This window comes from Balaenoptera ricei, chromosome 5 (assembly GCF_028023285.1).
Source record: "Balaenoptera ricei isolate mBalRic1 chromosome 5, mBalRic1.hap2, whole genome shotgun sequence".
Lineage (NCBI taxonomy): Eukaryota > Metazoa > Chordata > Mammalia > Artiodactyla > Balaenopteridae > Balaenoptera > Balaenoptera ricei.
In genome coordinates this window covers 49,109,338-49,130,273 of record NC_082643.1, presented here as the reverse complement: position 1 = coordinate 49,130,273, position 20,936 = coordinate 49,109,338, and the positions used below count along the sequence as shown (strand labels likewise).

At 34.9% G+C, this 20,936-nt stretch overlaps 1 protein-coding gene across 9 annotated transcripts in view; it reads right to left on the bottom strand.

The window, feature by feature from the left end:
• The window catches only part of CNOT6L (CCR4-NOT transcription complex subunit 6 like), a 363,313-nt gene that overhangs the window by 316,227 nt on the left and 26,150 nt on the right, over window positions 1–20,936 (bottom strand). The window contains exon 1 of one of the 9 annotated variants that reach the window (XM_059922800.1): window positions 1,000–1,125. The exons of the other annotated variants lie outside the window; for them this stretch is intronic. The gene's annotated coding sequence lies outside the window, so the exon portion shown is untranslated. Of the gene's footprint in view, window positions 1–999; window positions 1,126–20,936 lie in introns of those variants that run through there. 9 annotated transcript variants of the gene reach the window in all.

Here is a 20,936-nt window from a genome sequence, read left to right as displayed (position 1 = left end):
CCGAATAATAATAATCTGAGCCAAATCAGAGCAAACTGTTAAAGGCCAGAACTAAACTTCTGCTAATTTTGGTCATCTGAAGCATCTTATTAAATAAACAGCGGGCTCTATAGTACATATAGAGATGTTCGGGCTTTATAGTACATATAGAGATGTTAAGTCCTTAATGGTGTTAAACCACAGCTTTCCTCCCACCACCTTCTCTAAATTTAAGATCATTTTATCTCAGTCTATAGTTCAGCACAATTAATACTATTTCATTTAGAACTTAGAATAAGAAAGAGAGAATGCTACAACCACCGAAGAGTGCTTCATAACGAACCACAGACTTCTAACTCAATGAATCCAAACCTAAAGTACAAGCCAGTAGACATGCACTTATATCCATAGAAATATTAAGTGATCGTCCCAACAGTAGTTTGCAAAGCAATCTTAGTCAGAGATGCAGACTTCCCAAAGTTGAAAGAAGGCAAAATTAAGCCTACATTAGATATTTCTGCTTACATTTTGGAGTAAGATGTAGTGACTTATTACACTTCACATATTCTCTGATAAATCTGTCTTCTATCAGCATTTATTTCCAAAGGTTATGGAACACATTGTTTGTTATTTATTGAATACCCACCTTGACTAACATCCATCCTTCCCAACTGTTCTTAATCATTAAGACCATTTTCCTTTCTGAGAAAATATGTCTAAGTTTACCTTTTTTAATAAAGCAAAATAACCCTTGCACTACAGCATTTCTGAAGTTTCTATTTCCTCATCAATATCTATTTTTAGCTATACACAAGTATTAATCATTACAACTGTCATACAAAATCTATACCTTCCCTAAGTGAGCTCAAGAGCTGATACTAAAAAACAGCACCTAGCAAATCACACTGCATATAGTAGAATCATACTGATAAAAATAAAGATTGATGGCAATCACAAGAGCTGAGAAGACACCCTGAGATAAATAACAATTTCATCCACACTTCCACTCCTCTTCTATACCAAGGGCCTCTGGATGGCATTTGTCTTCAATGAGATAGTCAACTCAAGTCCGTAGATGATGATAATGCAAACGTTCAGAAAGAATCCATTCAAAGTTTTCATGATATCTCCCAATCTGTCACCATTCTAAACAAAAACAAAGCAAAACAAAATCCGTGTTTTACAATGGTAAAGCCACCCATCATTATGGAAAAAATAACCTTCAGCCTTCTGGAATTTCATGTTTCTGATCAGTTTAACATTTATTCAAACATTTACTGCAGGAGTACTAATTATAATGTATTATACCAAGCACTAGGACTTCGACAGTGAACAAGATGAACAGCATCATTGCCCTCAGGTAGCTTACATCATTTTCATAGCATTACTTGAAAAATAGTTATAAAATATTCTACTTTCAAATACTTCTACGAAGAATTTGGCATTTCTTCTTGTTACTACTTTTTTCCCCTTTATCAGGTAATTGCCACTGCATAGGCATATATAACAATAAATCCCCTGAATGAAAATGAGATAATTGTAATGACTGTTATACTCCTTTATAAAGGTAATCCAAAGAAAACTTTAGGGTAATCCAGAAAGATAACTTCCGACTCTGTAAAAGGGGAAGTGTTAGGGTTAGTCTACTTGTCAGTTAAAGCACTATCACGAGGGAGAAAAAAGGCAGAAAGAATAAGAATGTAACTCCTTTTCTGCATATCTAGAAATTTTTTCCCATATATGGGATACCAGAAAACAAGAGCAGCAGCAACATAAAACATAAATAAATACTAAAAGGAAAAATGAAGACCTGGAATTACAAATCTACCAAGCACTTCAAAGTTCCAAAATAATGCTATTATTGGACAAGTTTCATTTTATTTCACTAGCAATCAATTTAGACAACCAAAGCTTATGATTCTTGTCCTATCATTCCAAATTAGGTCTTAGTCTCTATCTAACAACCACTATGCTTTAATGTTTCTTGTATTTAATGCCTCCCACTTACCTAAAAACAGTGAATACAATCTATCTATCTTACAGAAAACAGGAGGTAATTAGACTAGATTAAACATTTCAACATCAATTTTCTCAGGACTATGACTTCTTCCCCAAATCTCTATCTTTCCATTTTTTTTGGTGTAGCCTGTGTTTTCTACTTCCTCTGGTATATACATTCTCATCTCTTTCAATGATGTCAAATTCCTATCCATCCTTCATGGTTTAAGTCATCTTCCATCTCTTCTTTAGAATATTTCCCCACCTAAAAATCAACAAGCTGATTCTCAAATTTATGTGGAAGGACCTAGAAGAGCCAAAACACTTCTGAGAAAGAAATATAAACTTGGATGTGCCCACTATCTGATGTCAAGCCTTACTAGAAAGCAATGATAATCCAGACAGTTTGGTACTAATGAAAAGACAGACACATATAGTTGAAAGAAATATAACTGAGAAACTAGAAATAGACCCACGTATATACAGTCAATAGATTTTCCGTGAAGGCACAAAGGTAATTCAATAGAGAAAGGATAGATTTTTCAACAAATGGTGCTGGAACAACTGGACATCCATATGCAAAAATAAAGAAATAAGCATCAATCCACACCTTGCACCATACACAAAATTAACTTGCAAGGATCATAAGCTTACGTGCAAAAGCAAAACCTATAAAACTTATAAAAGAAAACATAAGAGAAAAATCTTTGTGACCCTGGATTAGGCAAATATTTCTTTGATAAAACACAAAAGCATGATCCATAAAAGAAAAATACTGATAAACTAGATTCCTTGAAAATTTAAAACATCTACTCTTGAAAGATGAATGAAAAGACATGCCCAGAGACTGAGAATAAATATATGCAAAACACTTACATGAAAAAGCACTCTGGAATATATAAAGAATTCTCAAAACAAAATTATAACAAAGTCTAATTTTTAAAAAGTGGCAAGAGATTTTAACAGGTACTTACTTCACCAGAGAAGATACATAGATAGAAAATAAGCACATGAAAAGATGCTCAACATTAGGCATTAGGGAAATGCAACTTAAAACCACAATGAGATATCACTACACAGCTATTAGAATGATTACATTGAAAACTTACAATAGGACTGACAAGGAAAACACACACACGTGCACGCATACACACACACCCCATATCCTTGCATGTATGTTTACAAATATATACATATTTGTACATAAATACACACACACTCACCACCTCATATTTTACTGATGGGAAAGTACAATGGTACTGTCACTTCAGAAAACAGTTTCGTAATTTCTCATAAAGTTAAACATACACTTATAGAACCCAGCAATCCCATTCCTAGATATTTACCCAAGCAAAATTAAAACTTATGTTCATACAAAAACCCATACATAAATGTTTTCAGCAAGTTCATTTATAGTCACCCCGAACTGGAAACAATACAAATATCCTTCAACTGATGAATAAACTGTGGAATAGCCCTACACTGAAATACTACTCAGCAATAAAAATGATTGAATTACTGACACACACAACATGGATGAATGTCAAATGCACTATGCTAAATTAAAGATGCCATACTTAAAATGTTATATACAGTAAACTTCAACATAATAAAGGCCACGTATGACAAGCTCACAACAGACACCCATACTCAATGGTGAAAACCTGAAAGCTTTTCCTCTGAGATCAGGAACAAGGCAAGGATGCCCACTCTTGCCACTTTCATTCAACATGGTACTGAAGTCCTAGCCAGAGCAATTAGGTAAGAAAATGAAATAAAAAGGGATCCAAATCAGAAAGGAAGTAAAACTGTTTGTAGATGACATGATATTATATGTAGAAAACCCAAAAAACATTAGAATAAATGAATTCAGTAAAGTTACAGGATACGAAATCAATACATAAAAATGTGTTGTGTTTCTATACACTAATAACAAGCTATCACAGAAATCAGGGAAACAATCCCATTAACATTTGCATCAAAAACAATAAAATACTTAGAAATAAATTTAACCATGATAAAAGACCTGTACCCTGCAAACTGTAAGACACTGATGAAAGAAAATAAAGACACAAAAAGACAGAAAGACATCCCATCCTCATGGACTAGAAGAATTCAATGCAATCCCTATCAAAATTCCAATGCCATTTTTCACAGAAATAGAACAAATAATCCTAAAATGTACATGGAACCACAAAAGATCAGAAGAGCCAAAGAAATCTGGAGAAAGAACAAAGCTGAAGGCATCACTGTGAAATCACTTCCTGATTTCACAGTATATTACAAAGCTACAGTAGTCAATATAGCATGTTTTTGGCATAAAAACAGATACACAGATCAATGGAACCAAATAGAAAGCCCCAAAATAAACCCACAAATGTATGATCAGTTAATTTATAACAAAGGAGCCAAGAATATACAATGAGAAAGGACAGTCTCTTCAATAAACAGTGTTGAGAAAACTGAACAGCCACGTGCAAAAAAGCAACTGGACCCCTATCTTACACCATTAACAGAAACCAACTCAAAATTAGTTAGACTTGAATGTAGACCTGAAACCATAAAATTAGAAGAAAACATAGGGGGTCAGCTCCTTGACATTGATCTCAGTAATGATTTTTTGGATTTGACACAAAAGTAAAGACTACGAAAGCAAAAATAAACATATTGGACTACATCAAACTAAAACACTTCTGCTCGGTAAAGGAAACCATCAACAAAACGAAAAGGCAACCTATAGAATGGGAGAAAATATTTGCAAATCATGTATCTAATAAGGGGTTAATATCCAAAATATATAAAGAACTCACACAACTCAATAGCAAAAGAAAAAAAAATTCCAATTAAATAATGGGCAAAGCATCTGAACAGACATTTTTCCAAAGAGATATATAGATGGCCAACAGATACATTAAAAGGGGCTCAACATCACTAACCATCGGGGAAATGAAAATCAAACCCACAACGGGATATCAACTCACACCTGTTAAAACAGCCATTATCAAAAAGACAAGAGATAAATGGTGAGGATGTGGAGAAAAGGGAACCCTTGTGTACTGTCAGTAGGAGTGTAAATTGGTGCAGCCACTATGGAAAACAGTAAGGAGGTTCCTCAAAAAATTAAAAACGTAACTACCATATGATCTAGCAACTCCACTTCTGGGTATTTATCCCAAAAAAACAAAATCACCATCTAGAAAAGATATCTGCACCCATGTTCACTACAGCATTATTTACAATAGCCAAGACACAGCAACAACTTATGTGCCCATCAACAGATAAATGAATAAAGAATATGTGATACACACACACACAAAACACACAATGAAATATTATTCAGCCATAAAAAAATAAGGAAATCCTATCATTTGCAAATGGACCTTGAAGACATTATGCTAAGTAAGTCAGACAGAGAAAGACAAATATTGTATGCTCTCACCTGTATGTGGAATCCAAAATTAAAAAAAAAAATAGTCATAGATACGGAGAACAGATTGGTGGCTGCCAGAAGTGGGGGTGGGGGCGTAGGCAAAATGGGTGGAGTCAAAAGGTAGAAACTTCCAGTTACAAAACAAGTAAGTCCTGGGGATGTAATGTATAACATAGTAACCACAGTTAACAATACTCTACTGTATATTTGAAAGTTGCTAAGAGAAATCTTAAAAGTTCTCATCACACACACAAAAAAATGTAACTGCGTGGTGATGGATGTTAACTACACCTTTCTCAGTGCAATCATGTCACAATATACACATATAACAAATTGTTACGTTGTACACCTAAAACTAATACAATGCTATGTGTCAATTATATCTCAATTTTTTATAAAAAGCTATGTAGTATACAAATCCATTTATATGACATTCCACAATAATCAAAACTATGGGAACAGAAAACTGGTAAGTGGTTGCCAGGGGTTAGGGGTGGAGGGAGGGATAGACTATAATAAGGATAAGGGAATTTTTTTTTGTGATGATGTGAACTACATATACTGGTTAATCTATAATTACTCATAATATCATCATCAGAAAGACACTTAGGAAACAAAATAATTTAATCCTTCATGTCTCTTGGTAAAGCAAAACAACTTGGGGAAAATTGCTTTCCCATCCAAAACACTACTTAAGTGAATAAAAAAGGAAAATAAACAGAATATGATTCCATATCTCTAGCTTTACCACAAGGCATTTACAAATGTTAGCCTAAAAAGAGCATATATTGACTTTAGCAAATCAAATCATGAAAGTTAAATCCATAGCATTTTTCAAACTCTTAGTAACAATGCCAAAGAGTTGTAATAAGTCAACTTTATTATTGAGTAATAAATGCTAACAGAGTTTATGTGACCCAGGCCATTTGAAAAGAAGATCCCTCCCCCGCTACTCCCCCACCCAATCCTCACCACACACACACACACACACACACACACACACACACACGTGTGCGTGCTTGCACGACAAGGGGATTACAAGCAGTTCAGGGTTGCTAAAAATATCACTGGAGGCATGGAGAGATGGTGTTGTACAGGTGGACAGAGGAAAGATCATGGAAAGTTCAAAAATCTGTTTATGCTTTCCTACAGAACATTTTCCTAACATGAAAAACTGCCAGCCAAAGAGACTCTAATAATAAACATGATATTATCAATCCTGGTTGCCTCCTTCATTCATTTCCTTTTACTTGCTTGCTCAACAGCATTTCTTCTAGTCACACTTCCAAGAGGTCCTATATCCTCTACTGATTCAGCTGTAATATTCTTAAATTACAAATCTATTAAAAAATAAAAATGAATAATAAAAATGCACAAATCATCTGAAAAAATTATAAATGCATTTAAAACCCTGTACTTATATGAAATATAAAATATTCTTATCACTTCCCATCATAAAAGCAAGACTATATAGCACGGTATTTGACTGTTATCACATTTAACCCAAGTTTTTCAGCATGCACAATTATAATGACTAGTGTAGTAAACAGATCCAGTTAGCCTAAGACCCAATTCTAAAATATATACTCATACTCTTCTTTGAAATTGAGAGAATAATACACTTAAAGCAGACTAGCTCTAAATTCAGGATTCTTTAGAGTCAGCAACTAGCCTCTATTCTAGTTCTAAAATACTGTAAATCCTTTCTTTCAGGTTTTGAAAACAAACGTGAGGTAGAAATCCAGATTTAGATTATTCCATCTAAAAGAATGATTTTATGCCAGAAGAAATGCAACAAAATCCCAAGCTTATGTCCCCAAGGTTTAATTTAAAATTCCTACTTAGTGGTAGTTGGCTATAATTTTAGAAAGTTTCATTTATTAGGCTATCCCAGCAAATTTCTCTTCAAAAATTTCCAAATTAACACATATTTAATGAAAAACACTATTATTTAATGGCTACATTAAAAATATCATAAAATTTCTAAACTAATATTTAATGAAAGACACCGTAATTTAATTTTTATACATAGATACATCAAATACAGGATGAAAAAGAGCTACAGCAATCCAAGTCCATAAAACTGAAGTAGACAAATAAATTGTTTCAGGGGGAATGTTTTTTCTACAGTTCAGTTTCCTCATGATTCTCTTTGAACAGGGAAAGTTATAATATACCAAATAATAAACCCCCATGTTCTCAGGAGTGAATTCCAAAGTGAATAAATGAAAAGGGACTCTCCATGATGGTTAGGAAGTGATGCTAGTCATTCCAAAATGGTGACCAAAAATATGTATAATAGTAACTAAAAGATCATATATTCTATACAGTCTTAGTAAAATTAACTTTAACCAACATACATTGTTATTTGTTATCCTTGCTTTTAAGAACTAGCCTCCAATAAAACTAGTAGCTCTTTTACACTGATAACAGCCTAATATAAGTTTCCTTTAATAACTACCTCAAAATCCCATGATTTACTTTTAAAAAAATACAGTATTCAAATAATGACAGTTTTTCAAAGATGAACAAAATATAATTACTACGGAAATTGGTTTAGCCAGAATTCTATTATTTGGTCCTCTCTAACACCTAACACTTGTGCCAATCTACAATTCTACAATAAATAATCCCAAAGAATAACATTTATAATCAGTATAGAGTGGATGTTTATTTTTTTGTAGCCCAACCTGCAAGTTGGTAATCTATATTTAGCAAAAAGCACCTTTAAAAATCAGAACAGTCCATTCTCCAATTGTGAAAGGGCACTAAATTCATATTTTTTTACTTTTTTGAAGATTTAAATCTGTGGGAAAGTATTCAAGATGTACTGCTAACTAAAAACAAAAACTGATTTAATATATAATAATCCCATCTTTGTAACAAAACGTGTATATGAAATCTGTACCAATGTGAATGAAAGAGTCTAAAAGAATAATAGGATTATGAGTAATTTTTATTTTTCTTATTTAGTTATATTCTCTAACTTTTCAATATTGCCAATATATTGTTCTTGTAATATGACAATAAAACTTTTTTGTTATTAATAAACTTTAATTTTAGGGCAATTTTAGGTTCACAGTAAAATTGAGCAGAAAGCACTGAGCTCCCGTTTTCTTCCTTTTTCCACACAGCACAACCACCCCCAACAGTTATTATAATCAATGAACCTACACTGACACGTTATCAACCAAAGTTCATAGCTTACAACAGGGTTCACTCTTGCTGTTTTACATCGTTACATTCTGGCTATTTGACATGTGTATGATGACAATTAACTACCCATGTAGCACGGTACAGAATACTTTCACTGCCCTAAAAATCCTCTGTGCCCTGCTTATTCATCCCTCCCTCTCCTCTAACCCCTGGCAACCACTGATCTTTTTACTGTCTCCATGGTTTTGCCTTTTCCAGAATGTCTATAGTTGGAACCATATAGTATGCAGCCTTTTCAGACTTGCTTCTTTCACTCATTAATGTGCATCTAAGGTTCCTTCATGTCTTTTCATGGCTTGATAGCTCATCACTTTTTAGCACTGAATAATATTTCCATTGTCTGAATGTGCTACAGTTTATTTATCCACTCACCTACAGAAGGACATCTTGGTTGCTTTCGAGTTCTGGCAATCATGAATAAAGGCTGCTATAAACATCCATGTACGAGTTTTTACGTAGACATAAGTTTTCAATTCATTTGGGTAAATACCAAAGAGCATGACTGCTGACTGGATCATACGATAAGAATATATTTAGTTTTATAAGAAACTGCCAAATAGCCTTCCTTCCAAAATGGCTGTACCAATTTGCATTCCCAACAGCAATGAAAAGAGTTCCTGTTGCTCCAAATCCTCGCCAGCATTTGGTGTTGTCAATGTTTTGGATTTTTGGCCACACTTACAGGTGTGTAGCATTCACTGTTATTTTACAAAGAGTTTTTTTAATTAAAAATTTCAAAGGCACCTGACATATATTTGAAGATACATGCAAAACTTTCACATTTTAAAAAATAATTTCTTTCATAATTCTGATACTAACCTAGCACATTATCAATGCTGATAAAGTTATACCCTACAGACATCTGCAAAAATATCAAGATAAATAACAAGCTCATACTGTAAAATACAAAGACTAATAAAACAAGAAATAAAATTCTGCCAAATAAGATAATTTAAGAATACTTAGATTCACAAAATTAATGAGTCTTGTAAAGAGATCACTGTCCATTTAAACATCCATATTTTCTTTGATGAACAGCAGTATATTCAAGCATTTTTGTGCTTAATTGTTTAGTTATTATAAGCCTAAGACTACAGAAGTATACTATGGCATATAATTTATCTAAGGTTTATTCATCTGTTGCACCAATATTTTTCTAAATTTTTTTCCATATTCTGGTTAAGGAAATTAACCTGTTTTGCTTGGTATTATTTAAACTATAAATATAGGATATTTTTAAAATCATTTGGTATTATGAAAAATATTCTGATAAGGCAAACCACATCTAAAAGAAACACTAGCTGGGGACTTCCCTGGTGGCGCAGTGGTTAAGACTCCACCTGCCAATGCAGGGGACATAGGCTCGAGCCCTGGTCCAGGAAGATCCCACATGCCGTGGAGCAACTAAGCCCATTGCCACAACTACTGAGCCTGCGCTCTAGAGCCCGTGAGCCACAACTACTGAGCCTGCATGCCACAATTACTGAAGCCTGCATGCCTAGAGCCCATGCTCTGCAACAAGAGAAGCCACCACAATGAGAAGCCCACGCCCCACAACGAAGAGTAGACCCCGCTCACCGCAACTAGAGGAAGCCCGCGCACAGCAACAAAGATCCAATGCAGCCAAAAATAAAATTAAAATAAATTAAAAAAAAACATTAGCCGTTTTTAATTTATAGATTCAAAACCATATTCTTCCCAGAAAATGTACATAAACACACATATCTGAAGCATAAAGATCATATTCAAAAGCATGTTTAAAAACTTACTGCCAATAACACTTTACACTGTATTTACTCTTAAGTTGTTCAGTAATTTTAATTCAAATAGAATACCTTGCATTGTTATTTCTTTTTCTTTTTCTTTTTAAGATCCTGTTTAAAGGTCACTTATGAATGCCTAAAGACAATAGACTACCTCCAAGCAAAAATTTCCTTTTTGGGGGTAGGATATACTTGTTTTCCCAGCCACCTCTGAACATAGCATAAGAAGTGGAATCATAAGACAGGTGACTTCCTATCTCTTCTTTTTGAAAACAAAGTGCAATAACATACAAAAAAGTTTAGACCTGGGTGCTGTTATCCACTGAAAAATTCCCTAGATGCCTAAATCCATTGCATCTACATGGGCAAGAAAAGATTTTTTTAAGCCATCACTTTGAGCAGTCACTAAAAAAACAGAGACACCCTACCGACCAATCCCAGTAGCAGCAACTAATCAAGCAGCTATGCTAAAGTGAAAATATGAGAAAGATCTATTGAATAAAATTAGTGGCAATCTTGAAAAATAAGTACTGATTAATAAAACCGTCATGGCTCTCTCAAAGAAATACTAAAACAACAAATCACAGTTTCATATCACAGCACACACCTGAAGCCCCCTCTAAAAAAGTAGTTCTCAACCAGGTGTGATTTTGCCCCTCGGGAGACATTTGGCGATGTATAGACACATCTTTGGTTGTCACGACCTGGGGGGTATGCTGCTAATGAGTAGAGGTCATGGATACTGCTAAACATCCTGCTCAGGACAGGCCCTCACACAAGAAATATCTGACTCAGAAGGTCAATAGTGCCAAGGTTGAGAATCCTGCACAAAAAATGAGTCCAGAGTATAGTGTATGTTAAAGAAGTGTTTAGAGAAATCAAGTACTACTGCAAAAAAATCGCTTATGATAGAAAGGAAAAAGTCAAAGGTTATGAGTTAAATTATGAGTTACATTTATTCCTAAGTTCTTGGCTAAGGACATCCTAGCCAATTAAAGTTGTCTCCAGGTGCTAAGACAAGCAGATAGTTATTCCACCAAAGGCTGAGCATCTCAGCAATTTCCACGTAGAGACAAATATCAGGCTATAGCTACTACTCAAAGAGCACCAACCATCTGAAAACACTATCCACAGTGTTTTACATATATTAATTCACTTAGTAATCACAACTACTCTAAGTTGTAGGTGCTTTAATTATTTCTATTTTGGAGAGGCAAGGCAAACTTGCCTCTGGTTACATGGTTAGTGGGCGGCAGATCTGGGATTTAACCCAAGCAGTCTGGTCCTACAGTCTCAGTCTTATCCAACACACCATTACTGCTTCATATGCTGGACCTGGGAAAGTCTGAGAACAGAGCAACAGGGCAGAGAGAAACTTCACAATAACTAGAGCCTTCTCTTGAGTATTAAAGAGTAGCCATCAATTGCTGAGTGTTGGGCAGGGAAGCTGTGAAAGACACAGCCAATATAACTAACTACAGGAATTGCTCAATTTCAGATGACAGATAAGCTCTCTGGTGGGGAAGAGTGTGTGGTGTGAGGATGTGTATGTGGGGTGTGTGTGTGCAATTTGTTATGAATTTCACTAAATTAAAATGTGCCACAAAATTAAATAATCATAAAATATACAGTACTCATTTTTGTAAATTTCATGTAACCAATTGACTCTCACACAATGTTTTAGTTCATTTGTTACTGAATTCTTGTTTCTGTAGCTAACGTATGGTAGCACATGACAAATGAATGCAGTTTCAACATGAATTATGGTTAACAATTTCATTTACGTTAAAAAGATAAACAATAAATATCAGAACTTTACTTGTTTGTCAGTAACATGAGAAATTTCTTTGCTGATAATGGTTGTCTAATACTGGAAAAATATTTCCTTAATTTTTTTGTGCTACTCACAACAGACTCAGAACATTAAAGTTTAATCTGGATTAATGATATTTGCTCCATCATTTTCCTAACAGTACACAATTAACAAATTAAGCTCTATTTGTAGCATTTGCTTATCTGTAAATCTCCCATATGAATAGCAAATTTCAAGTTATCAATAGGATGCCCAGTAATAACAGCATTAGGTTGTATTTCAGAAGTAAATAATCTCAAGAGTATAGACACAATAGCAAAATAATTACTAAGTGATGAGTTTTGAGTATTATCTTTGTTTCTAATATGATTTAATTTTGTTATATAATTTAATTTTCAATAGGTTGTATTTAATAACTGGCTTGCAAAATACCTTAAAAATGAACAACTGGCCATCTCAAACCAGCACAAGCCAACTCCAGCACACCACTGTAGCACACCACTGCCTTCCCCTCTCTTACAGATCCTCTGTTCCTTGGAGTCAATTCTGCTTCACTGAAAAATCCAAATCAAACATCAACTTACTCTGTGCTGTACCTAGCAAAACTAATTTACTTCTCCCACTCCACTTCCAAGGAACTTCATTCATTAAATAATAAGACACAGGAACTGCTCTTTATTTATAAGAACATATGCATCCTATTATATGAAAAGAACAAAAATAAATTTTAGAAATAGAAGGAAACAGATATCATATGTAGTCCAGTACTTCTCAACCACAGTTAGTCTTTAAGGAAGAAACAATACAAATTCTACCCAAACTCTTCCATAAAGTTGAGATGAACATTACCCTAATACCAAAACCAGACAGTACATGAAATGGTTTTTAAATCTTTAACAAATTGAATCCAGTAATATATCAAAAGGATGATATCATACCAAGTGGTGATTATCCCAGAAATGCAAGGTTGTTTAACACTAAAAAAAAAAATCCGTATAATCCACCTATATCCAGACTAGTATATACAACACACACACACACACACACACACACACAATCCTCAACAAAGGCACAAAATGCATTTTAAAAAATCTAACAACCATTCCTATTTGAAAAGAAAAAACCTCTCATTTCAAAAATAAAAAGAAACATACTCAGCCTGATAAATGGCATCTATGCAAAACATACTTAATAGTTAAACTCTGAATGCTTTCCTGCTAAGATCAGGAACAAGGCAATGATATCTGCTTTCACTTCTTTTCAACTTTGTACAGATGGTCCTAGCCCATGCAATCAGGCAAGAAAAAGACATAAAAGGCATTGCGATTGGAAGGAGGAGTAAAAACCCATCTTTATTCTCAGATAACACAACTGTTTATATGTAGAAAATCCCACAGAATCTACCAAAAAAGCTACTAGAACTAATAAGTTTAGCAAGGTGGCAGGATATGATACAAATATATTCCCCTCCAAAACTGCATTGTTAAAACTGAAATTTTTAAAATACCATTTATAGTAGCATCAAAAATTACACAATATTTAGAGATTAATATGAAAAAAGATGTGCAAAACCTGCACACTGAAAACAACAACACTGCTGAGAAAACTCAGAGCTAAAGCAAATGAAGACATACAGCATGTTCATAGAACAGAAGACTCAACATTGTTACGATGTTAATTCTCCCATATTCACCTACAGATTCACTATAATCCCAATCAAATCCCAGGTAGTTTTTATAAAAATTGACAAGCTTGTGCTAAAATTTATATAGAAATCCTAAGGACCTAGAACAGCCAAAATAACTTTGCAAAGGAAAAATAAAATAGAAGACTTATACTATCTGATTTCAAGAGTTATTATAAAGGTACAGTAATCATGGCGATGTGGTATTAGCATAAAGATAAACAAATAGATTTAAAGAACTGAATAGAGAGTCTAGAAGTAAATTCACATATATATGGTCAATTAAAACACAGATGCCAAAGCAATTCAATAGGGAAAGGATAATCTTTAACAAGTAGTGCTGGAGCAATTAGATTGCCATATCCAAACTACTGAATCTCAAACTTTACTTCACACCATATACAAGAATTAACTCAAATTCGTTAATAAGTATGAATTTACATGTATTATTAATTCACTTAGTAATCACAACTACTCTAAGTTGTAGGTGTTTTCATTATCTCTATTTTAGAGAGGAACAGAGAACTATAAACATAAAAGCTAAAATTACAAAATATCTAGAAGAAAACACAGGAGAAAATTCATAATCATGAGTTTAGCAAAGATTTCTTAAGCAAAAGAATAAGAACATGATCCATCAAGCAAAAAACTGGTAAGTTGAACTTCATAAAAATCAAGAACTTTCATTCTTTGAAAAACATTAGTAGGAAACTGAGAAATCAATCCACAGACTGGGGAAAATATTTGCAAATCATATGTGTAATAAAAAAATGTATTATCCAGCATAAACAAAGCATTCTCAAAAATCAATAAGAAAATTTTCTTAATGGACAAAACATCTTAACATATACTTCACCAAAGAAGATATGTGGATAGCAAATAAGCACATGATAAATACTCAATGTCATTAGAGAAATTAAAATTAAACCACAATGAGATACCATCTACTAGAATGGCTAAAATTTAAAGACTGACCAGGTGAGAATGTGGAGCAATGAGAACTGTCAAACAATGCAGGTAAAATGAAAAATAGTACCACATTGGAAAACAGTTTCACAGTTTCTTAAAAAGTTACATGTTAAATACATACCTATCAAGTGACACAGACATTTCACTACTAGATATTTATTCAAGAAAAATTAAAACATATGTACACTCAAAGACTCAACTGAAACCAAATGTTCTTGACAGTTTTATCTGTAATAGCCAAAAACTGGAAACAACCTAAATGTCTATCAGCAGCCTAACAGATAAATAGAATGTGGTAAATACAAAAAATGAAGTACTACTCAGCAATAAAAAAGGAATGGCCTATACTATTAATACATAATGATCAAAGGATCAATCCAAGAAAAACACATAACAATTGTAAATATATATGCACCCAACAGAGGAGCACCTCAATATATAATGCAAATGTAAACAGACATAAAAGGAGAAATTGACAATAACACAATAATAGTGGATGACTTTAACACCCCACCCACATCAATGGACAGATTATCCAGACAGAAAATCAATAAGGAAACACAGGCCTTAAATGACACATTAGACCAGATTGACTTAATTGATACTTACAGAGCATTCCATCCAAAACCAACAGAATACATTTAGTGCACGTGGAACATTCTCAGGATAGATCACATGCTCGGCAACAAAGCAAGCCTTGGTAAATTTAAGAAAACTGAAATCATATCAAGCATCTTTTCCAACCACAATGCTATGAGGCTAGAAATCAACTACACACACACACAAACACAACCTGCAAAAAACACAAACACATGGAGGCTAAACAATATGCTACTAAACAACCATGGATCACTGAAAAAATCAAAGACAAAATAAGCAAATACCTAAAGACAAATGAAAACAAAAACATGACGATCCAAAACCTATGGGACACAGTAAAAGCAGTTTTAACAGGGAAGTTTATAGTTATACAAGCTTACCACAGGAAACAAGAAAAACCTCAAAAAAACAACCTAACCTTACACCTAAAGCAACTAGAGAAAGAAGAAAGGAAACCCAAAGTTAGTAGAAGCAAAGATATCATAAAAATTAGTGCAGAAATAAATGAAATTGAGACTAAAACAACAATAGGAAAACACCAATGAAACTAAAAGTTGGTTCTTTGAAAAGATAAACAAAACTTATAGACCTTTACCCAGACTCATCTAGAAAAATGGGAGAGGGCCCAAATCAGTAAAATCAGAAATGAAAAAGGAGAAGTTACAACCAACACCACAGAAATACAAAGAATCATAAGAGACTACTACGAGCAACTACTATGCTAATAAAATGGACAACCTAGAAGAAAAGGACAAATTCTTAGAAAGGTACAAGTTCCCAAGAATGAACCAAGAAGAAACAGAAAATACAAACAGAGCAATTGTCAGTACTGAGATTGAATCAGTAATTTTAAAACTCTCAACAAACAGAAGTTCAGGACCAGATGGCCTCAGGAGAATTCTATCAAACATTTACAGAAGATTTAACACCTATCCTTCTGAAACTATCTCAAAAAAAATTCCAGAAGAAGGTTCTATGAGGCCACTATCACCCTGATACCAAAACCAGAAAGCTATCACACACACACACACACACACACACACACACACACACAAATCACAGGCCAATATCACTGATGAACATAAACGCAAAAATCCTCACCTAGCAAGCTAAATCCAACAATACACTAAAAGGATCATACACCATGATCAAGTGGGATTTATTCCAGGGATGCAAGGATTTTCAATATATGCAAATCAATCAGCGTGATACACCACATTAACAAACTGAAGAACAAAAAACATACGATCAACAATAGATGCAGAAAAAGGTTTTGATAAAATTCAACATCAAATTATGATAAACACTTCCAGAAAGTGGGCATAGAGGGACCATATCTCAACATAATAAAGGCCATATATGACAAACCCACAGCTAACATCATACTCAAGAGTGAAAAGCTTAAAGCACTTCCTCTAAGATTAGGAAGAAAAACAACGATGCCCACTCTCACCACTTTTATTCAACATAGGTTTGGAAGTCCTAGCCACAGCAATCAGACAAGAAAAAGAAATAAAAGGAACCCAAGCTGGAAAAGAAAAAGTAAAACTGTCACTGTTTGCAGATGACATGATGCTATACATAGAAAATCCTAAAGATGCTACCAGAAAACTACTAGAGCTCATCAATGAGTTTGGTAACGTTGCTGGATACAAAAATAATATACAGAAATCTGCTGCACTTCTACACACAAATAACAAAACACCAGAGAGAAACTAAAGAAACAATCCCATTTACCACTGCATCAAAAAGAATAAAATACCCAGGAATAAACCTACCTAAGGAGGCAAAAGACCTGTACTCCAAAACCTATAAGACACTGATGAAAGAAATTAGAGGACACAATAGATGGAAAGACACACCATGTTCTTGGATTGGAAAAATCAATATTGTTAAAATGACCATACTATCCAAGGCAATATACAGGTTCAATGCAACCCCTATCAAATTACCAAGTGCATTTTTTATGGAACTAGAAAAAAATTAAATTTGTATGGAAACACAAAAGACCCCAAATAGCCAAAACAATCGTGAGAAAGAAAAACAGAGCTGGAGGAATCATGCTTTCTGACTTCAAACTATATTACAAAGCTACAGTAATGGCATAGTCCTGGCACAAAAACAGAAATATAGATCAATGGAACAGGACAGAAAGCACAGAAATAAAGCAAAGCATCTATGGTCAACTAATCTATGACAAAGAAGGCAAGAACATACAACGGAGAAAAGACAATCTCTTCAATAAGTGGTGCTGGGAAAACCGGACAGCTACACGTGAAAGAATGAAATTAGAACACTCTCTAACACCATACACAAAAATAAACTCAAAATGGATTAAAGACCTAAATGTAAGACCAGATACTACAAAACTCCTAGAGGAAAACAGAGGTAGAACACTCTGACATAAATCACAGCAATATTTTTTTGGATCCACCTCCTGGAATAATGAAAATAAAAACAAAAATAAAGAAATGAAACCTAATTAAACTTAAAGAGATTTTGCAAAGCAATGGAAACCATAAACAAAATAAAAAGACAACCTATGGACTGCGAGAAAATATGTGCAAACACTGCGACCGACAAGGGCTTAATTTCCAAAATATACAAACAGTTCATACAGCTTAATATTAAAAAAACAAACAACCCAAGCAAAAAATGGGCAGAAGAACTAGACATTTCGGCAAAGAAGACATATAGATGGCAATCAGGCACATGAAAAGATGCTCAACATTGCTAATTATTAGAGATATGCAAATCAAAACTAGAATTAGGTTATCACCTCACAGCAGTCAGAATGGCCATCACCAAAAAGTCTATGAATAATAAATGTTGGAGAGGGTGTGGAGAAAAAGGAACCCACCTATGCTGTTGGTGGGAATGTAAATTGGTACAACCACTATGTAGAACAGTATGCAGGTTCCTTAAAAAACTAAACATAGACTACCATATGACCCAGCAACCCCACTCCTGGACATATGTCCAGAGACAACTCTAATTTGAAACTCTAGTGTGCACATCGGGACCCAGGGGAAGGAGCAGTGACCCCATAGGAAACTGAACCAGACCTACCTGATAGTGTTAGAGGGTCTCCTGCAGAGGCAGGCGGTGGCTGTAGTGAGGCTCACTGTGAGGACAAGGACACTGGAAGCAGAAGTTCTGGGAAGTACTCCTTGGCGTGAGCCCTCCCAGAGTCCGCCATTTGCCCCACCAAAGAGCAGGGTAGGCTCCAGTGTTGGGTCGCCTCAGGCCAAACAACCACCAGGGAGGGAACCCAGCCCCACCCATCAGCAGACAAGCAGATTAAAGTATTATTGAGCTCTGCCCACCAGAGCAACACCAAGCTCTACCCACCACCACCAGTCCCTCCCATCAGGAAGCTTGCACAATCCTCTTAGATAGCCTCATCCACCAGAGGGAAGACAGCAGAAGCAAGAAGAACTACGATCCTGCAGCCTGTGGAACAAAAATCACTTTTACAGAAAGACAGACAAAATGAAAAGGCAGAAGGTTATGTACCAAATGAAGGAACAAGATAAAACCCCAGAAAAACAACTAAATGAAGTGGAAATAGGCAACCTTCCAGAAAAAGAATTCAGAATAATGAGAGTGAAGATGATACAGGACGTTGGAAAAAAAATGGAGGCAGGGCTTCCCTGGTGGCGCGGTGGTTGAGAATCTGCCTGCTAATGCAGGGGACACGGGTTCGAGCCCTGGTCTGGAAGATCCCACATACCGAAGAGCAACTAGGCCCGTGACCCACAACTGCTGAGCCTGCGCGTCTGGAGCCTGTGCTCCACAACAACAGAGGCCACGATAGTGAGAGGCCCACGCACCGTGATGAAGAGTGGCCCCCACTTGCCGCAACTAGAGAAAGCCCTAGCACAGAAATGAAGACCCAACATAGCAATCAATCAATCAATCAATAAATACATCTTTTTTAAAAAAAAATGGAGGCAAACATCAAGAAGATGCAAGAAATGTTTAACGAAGACCTAGAAAAATTTACAAAACAGAGATGAACAATACAACAACTGAAATGAAAACTACACTAGAAGGAATCAATAGCAGAATAACTAAGGCAGAAGAATGGAAAAGTGACCTGGAAGACAGAATGGTGGAATTCACTGCCATGGAACAGAATAAAAAAAAGAGAATGAAAAGAAATGAAGACAGCCTACAAGACCTCTGGGACAACATTAAACACAACGTGCGCATTATAGGGGTCCCAGAAAGAGAAGACAGAGAGAAAGGACCTGAGAAAATATCTGAAGAAATTATAGTTGAAAACTTCCCTAACATGGGAAAGGAAAGAGCCACCCAAGTCCAGGAAGCACAGAGAGTCCCAGGCAGGACAAATCCAAGGAGAAACAGGTCGAGACACATACTAATCAAACTGACAAAAATTAAAGAGAAAGAAAAATTACTGAAAGCAACAAGGGAAAAACGACAAATAACATACAAGGGAACTCCCACAAGATTAACAGCTGACTTCTCAGCAGAAACTCTACAAGCCAGAAAGGAGTGGCATGATATATTTAAAGTGATGAAAGGGAAGAACCTACAACCAAGATTATTCTACCCAGCAAGGATCTCATTCAGATTCAATGGAGAAATCAAAAGCTTTATAGACAAGCAAAACAAAGAGAATTCAGCACCACCAGACCAGCTCTACAGCAAATGCTAAAGGAACTTCTCTAAGTGGGAAACACAAGAGAAGAAAAGGACCTGCAAAAACAAACCCAATAACAATTAAGAAAATGGTAACAGTAACATACATATCAATAATTACCTTAAACATGAATGGATTAAATGCTCCAACTAAAAGACACAGGCTCGCTGAATGGATACAAAAACAAGACCCGTATATATGCTGTCTACAAGAGACCCACTTCAGACCTAGGGACACATACACACTGAAAGTGAGAGGATGGAAAAAGATATTCCATACAAATGGAAATCAAAAGAAAGCTGGAGTAGCAATACTCATATCAGATAAAACAGTCTTTAAAATAAAGAACGTTACAACAGACAAGGAAGAACATTACATAATGATCAAGGGATCAATCCAAGAAGAAGATATAACAAATATAGATATATATGCACCCAACATCGGAGCATCTCAATACATAAGGCAACTGCTAACAGCTATAACAGAGGAAATCGACAGTAACACAATAATAGTGGGGGACTTGAACACCTCACTTACACCAATGGACAGATCATCCAAACAGAAAATTAATAAGGAAACACAAGCTTTAAATGACACAATAGACCAGACAGATTTAATTGATATTTATAGGACATTCCATCCAAAAACAGCAGATTACACTTTCTTCTCAAGTGCGCACAAAACATTCTCCAGGATAGATCACATCTTGGGTCACAGATCAAGCCTCAGTAAATTTAAGACAATTGAAATTATATCAAGCATCTTTTCTGACCACAACGCTATGAGATTAGAAGACAATTACAGGGGAATAAACA